This window comes from Mus caroli, chromosome 6 (genome assembly GCF_900094665.2).
Source record: "Mus caroli chromosome 6, CAROLI_EIJ_v1.1, whole genome shotgun sequence".
Taxonomy (NCBI): domain Eukaryota; kingdom Metazoa; phylum Chordata; class Mammalia; order Rodentia; family Muridae; genus Mus; species Mus caroli.
In genome coordinates, this window is record NC_034575.1 from 3,873,474 (window position 1) to 3,887,717 (window position 14,244).

The window sequence follows — 14,244 nt, forward strand, 5'->3', positions numbered from 1 at the left end:
CAGCCTCACATTTTTACCCACAAAACATTTATTACTTTTGACCCTCAATCCTCAATGGCACATTTCCTTTAGCTAAAATAAACTACCATCCTTGCTTATCTTATTCTAAAACACCACAAAGATCAGGCCATACAATTAAGTAACCTGCATGTATTATTACTTCATTTGTTTTATTTATTTTGTTTTGAATTAATAACTGTTGAGGACAAAAAGATGCTAAAGTTTGATAGTCTGAGTAGGGCTTGTAAAGGGAGTAATTACTGAGGGTACACAGGGCCTGTGGTTCTCCATACTAACACCCTTAGGAGACACTGCTGTCCTAGGCTCAAAAGTGAACACAGGGTGCCAAGCATCTTCCATCTTCTGAGGGAAGTGAGAGCCAAACAGGGTGACCAAGTATGGGCGGGTGCAGTACAATGACGGGGCCAGAAACAGATCACATAACTCTGCTCTCCTCCCTCTGAAAAAACTTCAACCCAACAACAGAATGAAGATGCTGGAACCCTATCCACACCTAAGCATACTGCACAGATGCAGGAATGGGAAGGAGCACAGGAGGGAAGAAAGGCAGACACCCAGGGTTACATGCTCTGTTACATTCAACCAACAGGATACAAACACCCAGAAGCTAACATAAAGAAGTGGGTTAAAGTGGAAGTCTTCCTCTAGATGCCCAAAGCTACACCCTAAGGAAATGGGCTCACCTGAACCTATGTCATTTGCAAACAGCAAATGACAAAAACAAAGATTTTAGTAGACTGGAAAGGAAGCCAGTCCCTAACAATGAAAATGCATGAACAGGATCATCATCAAGGTGAAACCCCAGCAGAAAATACAGAACCGGGAGAGGATCTGGCCCCAGAAAGTAATCCTTGAAGAAAACCAGCTTGTGACACTGCTCCAAACTCCTACATAAAGCAATCTTTCACCAACAGTTATTTAAAACTAAGGATAAGTATGTGGAGGAATAAAAAACCAAACTAGATATGGCTAGCTTAAGTCTTTACTAAAACCATTGTAACATGACAACAGTTTGGTAGACCTTCCTGCCTAAGGACTTTATACACTGTGCTGATGAAAGCCAATCCATGCTATTTGGGAAATTGCTCACTGCTCTTACTCACAAAAGGTGTGGAAGCTGTTATTAGTCCTGTGACAGGGTTCGTATGTACAAGACAAACACGGAGATTTTAGCAGCTGTCAGTCAACTTGGATTTAATAAAAGAAGGAGGGGCAGAAGTAGACAACTAGATCTTGCTTGGGCCTGTGGAATGAATTCAGCAATTTAATTTCTCCTAAAAAAAAAATTCAAACAGAAAGGTTACATCCACCTTTGAAGGAATTACTAGAGGGAGTATTGAACAAGAAAAAAACTAAATCTAGGTAGAAGTATTACCAAGAAGTTTGATGAACAAAGCCATAGGCACATTGGTATGGGGGTACCTTTTAAATATTTTCCTCACAAATTAAAATGTAAGGCTAGACCACAAACTATGTACTGTAAGAAATATGTAAGAAATATTTCTAAGTTTAAGTTAGTTGTATGTGATAAAAGAAGCAAGTATTCAAAGTGATACCTAATAGAGTTGCAGGGAAAGTATGATTGTGTGTGAAATGAGTACATGGACAGGGCACACCATGATTTGTGTGAGGTGAGTCCGTGGACAGTGTACACCATGACTGTATGTGAGGTGAGTTCAAGGACAGGGCACACCATGACTGTGTGTGAGGTGAGTCCATGGACAGGGCACACCATGACTGTGTGTGAGGTGAGTCCATGGACAGGGCACACCAGGACTGTGTGTGAGGTGAGTCCATGGACAGGGCACACCATGGCCTCTTGAGAGGCATAGCATGCTATTCCAGATTTTAAGTCACAGTGCTGGCACACATCCCTAGTTACAAGACACAGAAGGTTAAAGCAGGAGGATCACCATGAGTTTGAGGTAAGCTTGGTGTATACAAAGAGATTCTGCTTCAGCACTGACCTATCCCCCAAACCCAAAGAGATAAGAATGTACAGTTTTGTTGTATGACTGTACAAAGATTAAAACTGAACAAACACGGCGGGAGCAGGTGGTGGAGCCACCTTGGGTACCGGATCCCTCAGAGACCAGTGTGCACAGGTGAGAGTGAGGACTACAGAAGAAACACAGCTTCTAGGATAAGCAGAAGTGACACAGCTTTTGGGACAGACCCTGTTTTGGGCTCCAGACATACGGGAACCTTCCTGGCCAGAGGAGGGATGTCCCCCAGGAAGGCTCTGCCAGAGCACCTGGGGGAGCCATCTTGGGTCCCGAATCCCTCAGAGACTAGTCTGCACAGGTGAGAGTGCAGACTACAGAAGCTACACAGCTTCTGGGATAGGCAGAAGCAACATAGCTTCTGGGACAGGCCAGGAGGCAGGTTCGAACAAAAGATATCTGTGCACCTTCCCTGCAAGAGGAGAGCTTGCCTGCAGAGAGTACACTAACCATTAAGACTCAGGAGAGAGCTAGACTCCCAGGTCTGCTCAAAGAGGCTAACAGAATCACAGGAGGAACAAGCTCCAACCAGAGACAACTATAACAACTAACTCCAGAGATTACCAGAAGGCAAAAGGCAAGCGTTAAGAATCTTACTAACAGAAACCAAAACCACTCACCATCATCAGAACCCAGTACTCCCACCTCAGCCAGTCCTGGATTCCCCAACACACCCAAAAAGCAAGACTCGGATGTAAAATCATATCTCATGATGCTGGTAGAGGACATTAAGAAGGACTTTAATAACTCACTTAAAGAAATAAATACAGGAGAACACCGCTAAAGAGGTAGATGTCCTTAAAGAAATACAGGAACACAACCAAACAGGTGATGGAATTGAACAAAACCATCCAAGATATAAAAAGGGAAGTAAAAACAGTAAAGAAAACCCAAAGTGAGACAATGTTGGAGATAGAAACCATAGAAAAGAAATCTGGAACCATAGATGTGAGCATCAGCAACAGAATACAAGAGATGGAAGAGAGAATCTCAGGTACAGAAGATTCCATAGAGAACATGGGCACAACAATCAAAGAAAAAGCAAAATGCAAAAACATCCTAACTCAAAACATACAGGAACTCCAGGACACAATGAAAAGACCAAACCTACGGATAATAGGTGTAAATGAGAATGAAGATTTTCAACTGAAAGGGCCAGGAATATCTTCAACAAAATTAAAGAAGTAAACTTCTCAAACCTAAAGAAAGAGATACCCATGAACATACAAGACGCAAGCTTTATTGCTTCTTAAGGAGGGAAGACCCAGACCCGGGAAAATGGTGCTGCTTATATAGCCCTCAGCGTGGCGTTTCAGCACCTGATATGGCATGTCAGCTCCTGATTTGTTGCTCACCCATCACCCCGAGATAGGCAGTGACTAGGCGTGAGTTCACTCTCGCACTTGCGCACAAGGCTTGTTTACTAGTTAGGCACAGCAGAAGCCAGCGCCATCTTATAATTGCGATTGCTCACGGCACGGCTCTCCACAAAAGATGTCATTAGATATGCAATCACCCCCATAGCTCGTGTCTCTAGCTGCATATGTAGCAGAAGATGGCCTGATAAGTGACTATTAGTCCAGAAATATAGAACACCCAAAATGCAATTTGCAAAACACAAGAAAATCAAGAAGAGGGAAGACCAATGGGTTGATACTTCGTTCCTCCTTAGAATAGGGAACAAAACACCCATGAAAGGAGTTACAGAGACAAAGTTTGGAGCTAAGACGAAAGGATGGACTATCCAGAGACTCCCCCATCTGGGGATCCATCCCATAATCATCCACCAAACCCAGACACTATTGTATATGCCAGCAAGATTTTGATGAAGGGATCCTGGTATAACTGTCTCCTATGAGGCTATACCAGTGCCTGGCAAATACAGAAGTGGATGCTCACAGTCATCTCTAAGATGGNACANNGGGCNCCCAATGGAGAAGCTAGAGANAGCACCCAAGGAGCTAAAGGGAACTGCAACTCTATAGGTGGAACAACAATATGCACTAACCAGTACCCAGAGCTCGTATCTCTAGCTGCATATGTAGCAGAAGATGGCCTAGTTGGCCATCATTGGGAAGAGAGGCCCTTTGGTCTTGCAAACTTTATATGCCCCAGTACAGGGGAATGCCAGGGCCAAGATGCAGGAGTGGGTGGTTAGGGGAACAGGGCGGGGGAGGGGGTATAGGGAACTTCCGGGATAGCATTTGAAATGTGTATAAAGAAAGTAATAAAAATAAATAAATAAATAAATAAATAAATAAATAAATAAATAAATAACTGAACAAACACACATGTGTGTGTGCATGTGTGTGTATGTGTGTATGACAAAGTAGATAGAGGAAATGTTAAAGGCAAAGCCACAGAATGCAAGAAAGAATAAAGATATTGCAAACTGAAAAAAAAGTAAAAGCCATCCACATGTATAAGTTTTATTAGACCTACGAAAGACAGTGATGACAGGCTAGTTTACAAGGGATCCTTTATGAGACACATGCAGCCACATACATGGAACAGTATAAATGTAGCAATATTAGATCCGTATTTATGCCCAGGGAAGCCTAATGAAGATGCAGTGACTCAGGCTTTTACTGGGGTTTTCCCCACACTCACTCTCCAGGTCATGTACTAAAATCCCAGACTCACTCCCAGAAGTGAAGCAGTGTTCAGCATAAAGCTCCTTATTTATACAGACTGTGTAGAATGAGCCACGATGTCCTGCAGAAATTCTGGATCACTGAGTAGCCACTCAGCCTTGCCTGCTCTCAGTGCCATGGCCAGCCAGCCATTATCAGGTTTGCAGACTTGCCACATTATTCAGGTCTGTGCCCTCTGCAAGACCTGTTTTAAAAGCATGGATATGGACTGGCACAGTGCTCAGAGGGAATTTATAATAAAAGTATCGTTCTTTTTATTCACATTTTGATACAGCTTCTTCCTAGAATTTATAAACTTTCTCCTCAATGTTCATGGGGCTGAGATGCAGGAAAGAACCTTTGTGCCCAGCTATGAAGTTCTTTTGAAATAAAACAAGTTGAAATTTAACTAATCTGCCTTTATCTGATGACACAAAAAAGAACAAAATAAGTTCAATGGAAGCACCATTCAATTCAAGAATTAAGAGAAGAGTCAGATATTAATAAAACAAACAAAATGTAAGACTAAACAAAACATAATAGATATTATTGTTTGAAAGAAATAGTTGTCAAAGACATGGTTTGGAAAGGTAATGTTTTAAAAGACAGGTAAAATTTGACATTTACTGGAAACATAATATAACATAAAGGGATTTGAAAAAAATTAAGATAATATAAATTTCTGTACTAAATGAATGTTTTGATCTATAATGAAAGTACAATATTTGACTATTGGATTTTTAAAAACATTTAAAATTAGGTGACTGAGACAGACTGATAGCTATGACATAATTTGTAGGTCAGCAGCTACACCCCTCCTCACCCTGACACGCAAGCAGGGAAGCTCCAAACACTTAATGGGGAGCTTCATCTCCAACTCCAGGAATGAGCATCTCCACTGTAGAGTAACCATTTGATACACAGGAGAGCAGGTCCACTTAATTACCTAGTACAATACACAAGTCCATTCTTACCCTGAAAAACTATCAGAGTCATTCACAGCCCCAAACTGATAAAATACTAAAACAAAAAGAATTCCAGAAAGTTATAGGTTGGACCAGCTATGGCCATATAAGTAAATGATATAAGAAACCCAAATACAACTTTTGATGTCATATAAATGTATATGGCATGTAGTTATGTGTGTGTGTGTGTGTGTGTGTGTATCATGTGGTTATATATACACATATATACATATATCTGGTATATTATGGTATGTGTGTATATTCTATATAATAACTTTGCACGTATATTATATATTTCTCACATGTGCTATAAAATATATGTACATTCAAGAAAATACATGACATACATGAAATAGGTAATTCACCATTAAGAAAGCTTGGCAGTGAAGTTGGCTACAACAACATGCTCATGACACTCACCCATACCTGCTCTTTCCAGCTGTTTCTGGAGATACTGATAATCTGATCCTAACATTTCTATGAAAATTCATGCAAACGAAAGGATCAAAATTATCCTGACAAAATGCAAGCTTAAGAAATCTCACATACTCCGCTGTCAGCAGTTACTACAGAGACACAGTAATCAAAACTGCTGCACAGACATAAGGCCAGATGTGCAAGCAGGCACACAGAATAGAACTGTGACATAAGGCCAGATGTGCAGGCAGGCACATGAAATAGAACTGTGACATAAGACCAGATGTGCAGCCATACAGAATTGGACACAGACTCCAGGGTAGGGAGAAAAAAAAACCCTCTGATTGGCAGCTAGTTTGCTTAACAGGCCAAGACAGGAAATAATCTTTTCACCTGAAAAATGTCAGGATAGCTACATACAGACATACAAACACATGAGAGAGAGAGAAAGAGAGAGAGAGAGAGAGAGAGAGAGAGAGAGAGAGAGAGAGAGAGAGAGAGAGAGAATGAGAGTAACAGGCAGACAGACAGACACCTAATAGACCACAACTCTAAATCTAAAAGCTAAGATGATACATAAATAATTTTGTAAGAAAACAGAGAAGTTCCAGCCTTCTAAGATAGATAGAGGTAAACACACTATGGTCTTCCTTCTTCTTGAGTTTCATGTGTTTTGCAAATTGTACCTTGGGTATTCTAAGTTTCTGGGCTAATATCCACTTATCAGTGAGTGCATATCATGTGTGTTCCTTTGTGATTGGGTTACCTCACTCAGGATGATATCCTCCAGATCTATCCATTTGCCCAAGAATTTCATAAATTCATTGTTTTTGATAGCTGAGTAGTACTCCATTGTGTAAATGTACCACATTTTCTGTATCCATTCCTCTGTTGAGGAACATCCTGGTTCTTTCCAGCTTCTGGCAATTATAAATAAGGCTGCTATGAACACAGTGTTCATAACAGGAACAGGTGTCCTTATAAAATGTTGAAGCATATTTGGGTTATATGCCCAGCTGGGTCCTCAGGTAGTACTATGTCCAATTTTCTGAGGAATCACCAAACTGATTTCCAAAGTGGTTTTACCAGCTTGCAGTCCCACCAGCAAGGAGGAGTGTTCCTCTTTCTCCACATCCTCACCAGCATCTGCTGTCACCTGAGTTTTTTATCTTAGCCATTCTGACTTGTGTGTGGTGGAATCTCAGGGTCATTTTGATTTGCATTTTCCTCACTAAAAATGTTGAACATTTCTTTAAGTGCTTCTCAGTCATTTGGGATTCTTCAGTTGAGATTTCTGTGTTTGCTCTGGTCCCCATTTTTTAATAGGGTTTTTTGGTTCTCTGGATAACTTCATGAAATCTGCAGGCAAATGGATAGAACTAGAAAATATCATCCTGAGTGAGGCAACCTAGACACAAAAGAACACACATGGTATGTACTCATTGATAAGTGGATATTAGCCAAAAAGTTCAGGATAACTGCAATATAACCCACAAACCATATGGAGTCTAAGAAGAAGGAAGACCAACATGTGTCTTCCTTCATAGAATGACAAACAAAAATAATTTCAGGAGGTAGAGAGAAGGAAGGATCTGGAAGGGAGGAGAAAGGGGTGCAGGATCAAGTATTAGAAGGGATAGAAGTACAGAGGGTCAGGAAATCGAATAGAAATATGTAACGGTGGCAGATGGGGAACTGGGGGTAGCCACTAGAAAGTCCCAGAAGCCAGGGAAGTGAGAGGCAGCTGAAATACCCAGCAAAGGGGAGAAATAACCTGTAGAGACCATATCCAGAGGTTAGGCATGGTCCATGGTTGAGGGATGGGGTCACCTACATATCTCAAAATTTTTGACCCAGAAATGTTCCTGTCCAAAGGAGAGACAAGGACAAAAAATGGAACAGAGACTGAAGGAAAGGCCATCCAGAGACAGCCCCACCTAGGGATTCATTCCATCTGCAGAACCCAAACCCACACACTATTGTTGATGCCAAGAAATGCTTGCTGACAGGAGCCTGGTATAGCTGTCCCCTAAGAAGTTCTAGTAGCACCTGACCAATACAGATGCAGATACAACCAACCATCGGACTGAGCCTGGGGACCTCAATGGAAGAACTAGGGGAAGGACTGAAGGAGCTGAAGGGGATTGCAACCCCATAGGAAGAACAATTTTAGCTAACTGGACCACCCAGAGCCCTCAGAGATTAAACCACCAACCAAAGAGTATACATGGAGGGATCCATGGCTCCAGAGACATATGTAACAAAGCATGGCCTTAGCTGACATCAATGGGAAGAGAGATCCTTTCTCCTGTGGAGGTTTGATGCCCCAGCATAGGGGGATGCTAGAGTGGTAAGGTGGAAGTGGGTGAGTGGATGGAAAAGCACCCTCATAGAGGCAAAAGAGAGAGGGGAGAGGAGGGATGGTTTGTAGAGTTGTGGAGAGGTAACCAGGAAGGGGGATATCCTTTGAAATATAAACAATTAAAATTATTAATTAAAAGAAAAAGAGATTAGCCAATATATTTAAAGTTCTAAAATAAAAATAATGCCTACCAAAAAAAAAGTTGCTCACATGGAAAAATAGTCTATAGTTGTCCAGAATATCAAGCAAAGAGTTCCTACAATTTTCACACAATGGAGTACTACTCAGCTCCAATGACTTCATGAAATTCTTAGCCAAATGGATGGAACTAGAAAATATCATCCTGAATGAAATAACCCAATCATAAAAGAACACACATGGTGTGCACTCAATGGTATTAGTGGATATTAGCCCAGAAGCTCAGAATACCCAAGATCCAATTCACAGACCACATGAAGCTCAAGAAGAACAAAGACCAAAGTGTAGGTGCTTCAGTCCTTCTTAGAAAAGGAAACAAAATACTCATGGGAAGAAATACGGAGTCAAATGAGGAAAATTTTATGTCTATCAGCTGAAGAGTAGACAAACCAAATATAGTATACATATACAACAGACTATTATACAAAACAAAAGGGAATAAAATCCCAAGAAGTGCTGTAATATGGATAAAGTTCAAAACATTTTTCTAGGTGAATGAAACAATTTATGAAAGAACACATATGTGACATATGTTATTATTCCTCCTATATGAAATGTCCAGAATAGGCTATTCCACAGAGACAGAGAATAGATGAGTAGTTTCCAAGGAGTATACTGACCAAGGAAATGGAGCATAACTGCCAAGTGTTGAGATCAGGCTGTGTTCTATTCCACACTGTGTAAAGCAGTGCTTTTTCAGGTCTTGCCTTGTCCTGAGATTGCAGTTTGCAAGAGTGTTTGACTCCATTTTAAGCATACCTACAAACCACATTGTCTCTCCAGCACCATCCACATAGCACAGGTTGAAATGACTTGTTTCTGAGAGTAACAATAGTGCCTTGTCAGCACGAATTGAGAATATACATACAGGCATATTAAAATCATATCACAAAAATTAGGCCTTATTGGCCATGCCAGATGGAGGGAAAGCTCTGACTCCTTCCTTACCTGGGCCTCATAAAGAGGTGGTTACAAGCACTGTGAGGTCACAGCCCCACCAACTGCTTTAACACCCAGTGAGTTAATCAACTACAGTGAGGAAGAGAACGTCCAACGATCCCTGGGGATTCAGTTCAGCTTGGCCCCTTGCCTCCTCACTCACCATCACCTGCCTATCCACCTGCTCATGAGGGTGGACCTGGATTTGCCATTTTCTGCAATGGACTAGTCCTTCCTCTTTGCATCTGACTGCATCTTGGCTTTTATTCCAGGCTCTCTTGGAGCCTGACAGCAACAACTGCCTTCCTGTGGTGGGTTTGGGTTCTTATTTTATCACTACAAACTCTATTTTAATTTTAACCAACCCATTTATGAAACCTTTTGAACTCTACTGTAGATCTTTAATTTGTATTAATTCTGTAAACATTGAATCCACATAATGATATAGGTGGGTAGGTAAATGGGTACCTAGATAGGTAGGTAGATAGGTAGGTAGGTAGGTAGGCAGGCAGGTAGGCAGGTAGGCAGGTAGGCAGGTAGGCAGGTAGGCAGGTAGGCAGGTAGGCAGGTAGGCAGGTAGGCAGGTAGGCAGGTAGGCAGAGAGGGAGGTATGTAGGTAGGTAGGCAGGGAAGTAGGTATGTAGGTAGGTAAAAAGAGAAATAGACAAACAAACAGATTCACCATATGCTGTTTAATATGTGACCTGTGAGTTAATGTTAGTAATTAACATTAGAGTAAAAGAATCTACATTTGCCTTGGCCACATTGCCAAGGTAGGTGGGGTTACCTGAAAAACTGTTGCAAATGAAATCTCTACACTTGGTGATTTTGTTATTATTATTCAGTAAGTTCTGACAAGCAGGAAAACACAAACCTTCTTGTACCTTCTGATATCAACCCAGGTAAAAGATATAAGAAAGAAGCTTTGCCTTCAGCTGCTTGCCTTCACTCTCCCTGGCATGTTGATCTACTCTGTTGCTGCTTCTGCTGCTGCTGTTGCTGCATTCCTTCACTGATATCATGACCCAGCTTCAAGCTTCCAAAATGGACTAGGACCAAAGTCTCTCTAGTAATCCTCCAGTCCTTCGGAGCCAGATAGGATTGTTGATGTACTCAGCCTTGTGGACTACACAACTACTGGATTCTCTACCATTCCAGTAGGAGACAGACATTGTGAACTTCCCAGACCATATTTCATAAACCAATCTAAGCAATCACCTTTGAATAACTATTCATTCTCTAAGTTCTGTTTCTTTAAGAACTCTGATTCAAACAGATTGTTCCCATCAACGTTTCTGGCATAGCATGCTGACGACAAGTGAAGTATTTCCTTTTAAGATTATAATAATGTTCTAAAATTACTTGTGGTGAGGTGATGACCTATGACTATACTGAAAAACTATTCCTTGTAATCCATGCTGTGCCAAAGACAAATTCTGTTTGGTAGGCTAATGCAGAGTATGACTGAAACTATGTGCAGCAACAATTAAATTCTACATACCTGTCCTGCATATGACTGCACACGACACATATTGCAGTGACTGGGGTCTAGAGTAGTACAGCAGACCCAGCTGATGACTTCTGAATCCTTCCTATCCTACTACAAGTAAGCTATTCTGTTTCTATGGGGTTGTATACAACTTATGTTAATTCAGTATCTGGTGTATTATTTTATTTCTCTGATCACTCATGTAACATGATGTTATGACATTGGTCTTTTGTGATGGACATTGTGCTAAGCATTAGTTATTCAAAGATAAAATATATTCTCCTTCTAGTTGTTGTTAGGAAAGCAACTCAATATTTTCGATAGCAGTGAGAATCAAGTGACAGATTCAAACATTCATCTTACTTGACAATGGAAGCTGTTAAGTTTCTCCATGGTCAAGCTCCCTAGCTAACAAATGAATTGTTAAAATTAAACTATCACTGTTCCACCATCTCCAGTGAAGCAGTGGATCTGGGAAAGCAGTCATCAGTGCTGTTCAGACCACAAGAGAGAAAGAAACCAGTAACTGTTGCTTCTTGGTGGACTTGTACAACCTCCCCAGTGAAGCAGTGGATCTGGGAAAGCAGTCATCAGTGGCTGTGCAAGAAATCTTTCCAAAACATCAAAATTGATCACGTTTTTAATTTAATTTAAGGAAAGTATAAAGGTCCTGGGGATGTGACAAATGGCCACACAAGAACACAATCCTGAATGCCTGACTATTGGGTTCATTAGAGAAGCACACCTAGACCTGCCTTAAAATAAAGAATAACAAAATAGTAACTGATAAATGGAGGGAAATATTATGAAACATCAGGCAGTGGCAATCTGTGGGCAGTCTTTGAATTCTACATAAATCAGATTTTAAAATATATGTGACCATCAGAGAAGTTTAAAATCTGGGTATTGGATAAGAAAAAGGAAGTTATGGTTTGGTTATAGTTAAATAATATATGAGGCATAGTCGTTGACCTCATAAAGCTTTCAGTGAGTGGGAGAATACATGGGTTTAAAGGAAAGATTATGATGTAACTTGATAAAGATTTGTGATAAGACATAAGTATTGTGGGAATGCAAGAAGGAACATCAATAAGGAAGCTGGAAGAATAACCCTTGTTAAAGAGAGAGATGGGTTTTGAAGGAGGAGGAGTGTGCCAGAGGAATCAGGAAGGAGGGAGCTCCAACATAAGGAAGCACAATGAGCAGAGACAAAAGGTGAAATAAAAGGAACAGTCTGTGTTCTAAGACATTTGAACTTCTGAGCACAAATTGAGATGGGTAGATGGCAAGAGACTAGACTGGAGAAGCAGCTTTGCAAGAGAGCTTGATTCCATAGTGAAAACAGTGGAATTCTTTCAGTATTTCAAGAGATGAAGAAATGTTATAGAGTACTTAGAAGTAGATTTCTCTTTCTAAGGAGAATACTCTGGGAACCAGGTTTTGTTGTTTGTTATTGTTTTGTTTTGCTTTGTTTTCGACTTTATACACAGCACCAAGAAGGAGGCTCTTATCCTAAGAAATGTCAAAGAAGCATTGTGCTCAAAGTCATGTGATGGGATCTCATTGTTATCAAACAAAACAGCATTTCACCATGTTTGAGTTTTACAAGGAAGATGTCAGAATCACTGTATTAAGATTAGCTATGCCTGCAAAGGGTTTGCCTTTTCCAACACCATACAAATACAACATGAATGAGGTATTTGTGGACTTTGGATGCAATGTTCCTTTAAGAAAAGCTTAGTAAATCTATCCCTCAATCATTTACATCGGTACTACATCCATCAAGCTGCTATTTATTTTTTCAATTATAATTGTTTTAATCATTTATGTAATCTATCTAAACACTGCAAAACTGAAAGAGCAGATAAAGTGGCTACTTTAATATGGACCCATTACAACATAGCATGGCATTACATAGAAGAAAACACTAGGTTTCATAGAAAATAAATTGAAGGTATTAAGCCTTAAGCCTTCTTTTTTTATTTATTTATTTTTAAAGATTCAAGGTCATTATTTATTTGTTGCTCTCAAAGACTCATTTTTGACTGGACTCAGACTTAGAAGTAGAAGCTCTCAGCGAGGACAGCCTACGTCTCTTGGCAATCTGTTCCTGGCGCTTTTCTTTGGCTTCCTTCATTCTCTTGGCCAAAAGTTTAGCGTATTCTGCAGCCTCCTCCTTGTTCTTCTTAGTGCGTTGCTTCTTCAGAGCAATACGTCGGCGTTTGTGTTGCAGGACGCGTGGAGTAACAAGACGCTGAATCTTGGGTGCTTTGGTCCTGGGCTTCTTACCTTCTTTGTTTAAGGGCTTCCTGACAACATACTGGCGGACATCATCTTCTTTGGAGAGATTAAAAAGCTTTCGGATTCTACTAGCTCTTTTAGGTCCCAACCGACGAGGCACAGTAATGTCTGTCAGTCCAGGAATATCCTTCTCTCCTTTCTTTACAATAACCAAGTTGAGAACACTGAGATTAGCGTCCACAATGCACCCGTGAACAGACTTGCGCTTCCTCTCTCTTGTTCTCCTTGGTCTGTAACAGGAATGCCCCTTACTCAGCAGCAGGCACACTCTGCCATGGGTCAGAACACCTTGCTTCATGGGAAAACCTTGCTTGTCATTCCCACCGCTGATCTGGACCACATAACCCTTCCACTCTTCACCAAGAGCATCAGCAGCTACTTCCGTGGCCATGCGCTTCTCATAGAAGGTGCAGAGCTTAACGCTCCTCATCCACCTCGACGAGCTTCTGACAGCCGGTGTCGGGGAAGGAGATGTTCAGCTTCATCTTGACACAGCCGAGCGCTTGAGACGTTGTACATCGTGGTGCGGAGCCTAGTGCGCACCACGATGTACAACGTCCACAAGCAGTTTTTTTTTTTTTTTTTACAGTACAGACTTTATCTCCCTCCTGGCCCACTCTGATGGTTCCAGATCCCATACCTCCTCCTCCCCTCCCCCATCTCCAAGAAGATGTCCCCACCCCCACCCCTCACCCCACCAAACCTCTCCACTCCCTGGGACCTTAAATCTCTTGAGGGTTAGGTGCATCTTCTCTGACAGAGCCCAGAACAGGCAGCCCTCTGCTGTATATGTGTTGGGGGCCTCATATCAGTTGGTGTATGCTGTCCTGGGTTGGTGGCTCAGTGTCTGAGAGATCTCGGGGGTCCTGGTCAGTTGACACTGCTGTTCCTATTCGGTCTTCTAGGTTTTCCCTAA

General features: G+C 41.3%; 1 pseudogene across 1 annotated transcript; it reads right to left on the bottom strand.

Moving 5' to 3' along the window:
• Positions 1–13,037: 13,037 nt before the first annotated feature.
• Positions 13,038–13,813, bottom strand: LOC110296297 (annotated as a pseudogene). The gene has a single exon (XR_002378169.1). The product of XR_002378169.1 is annotated as a 40S ribosomal protein S6 pseudogene (transcript).
• Between the last annotated feature and the right edge of the window lie 431 nt (positions 13,814–14,244).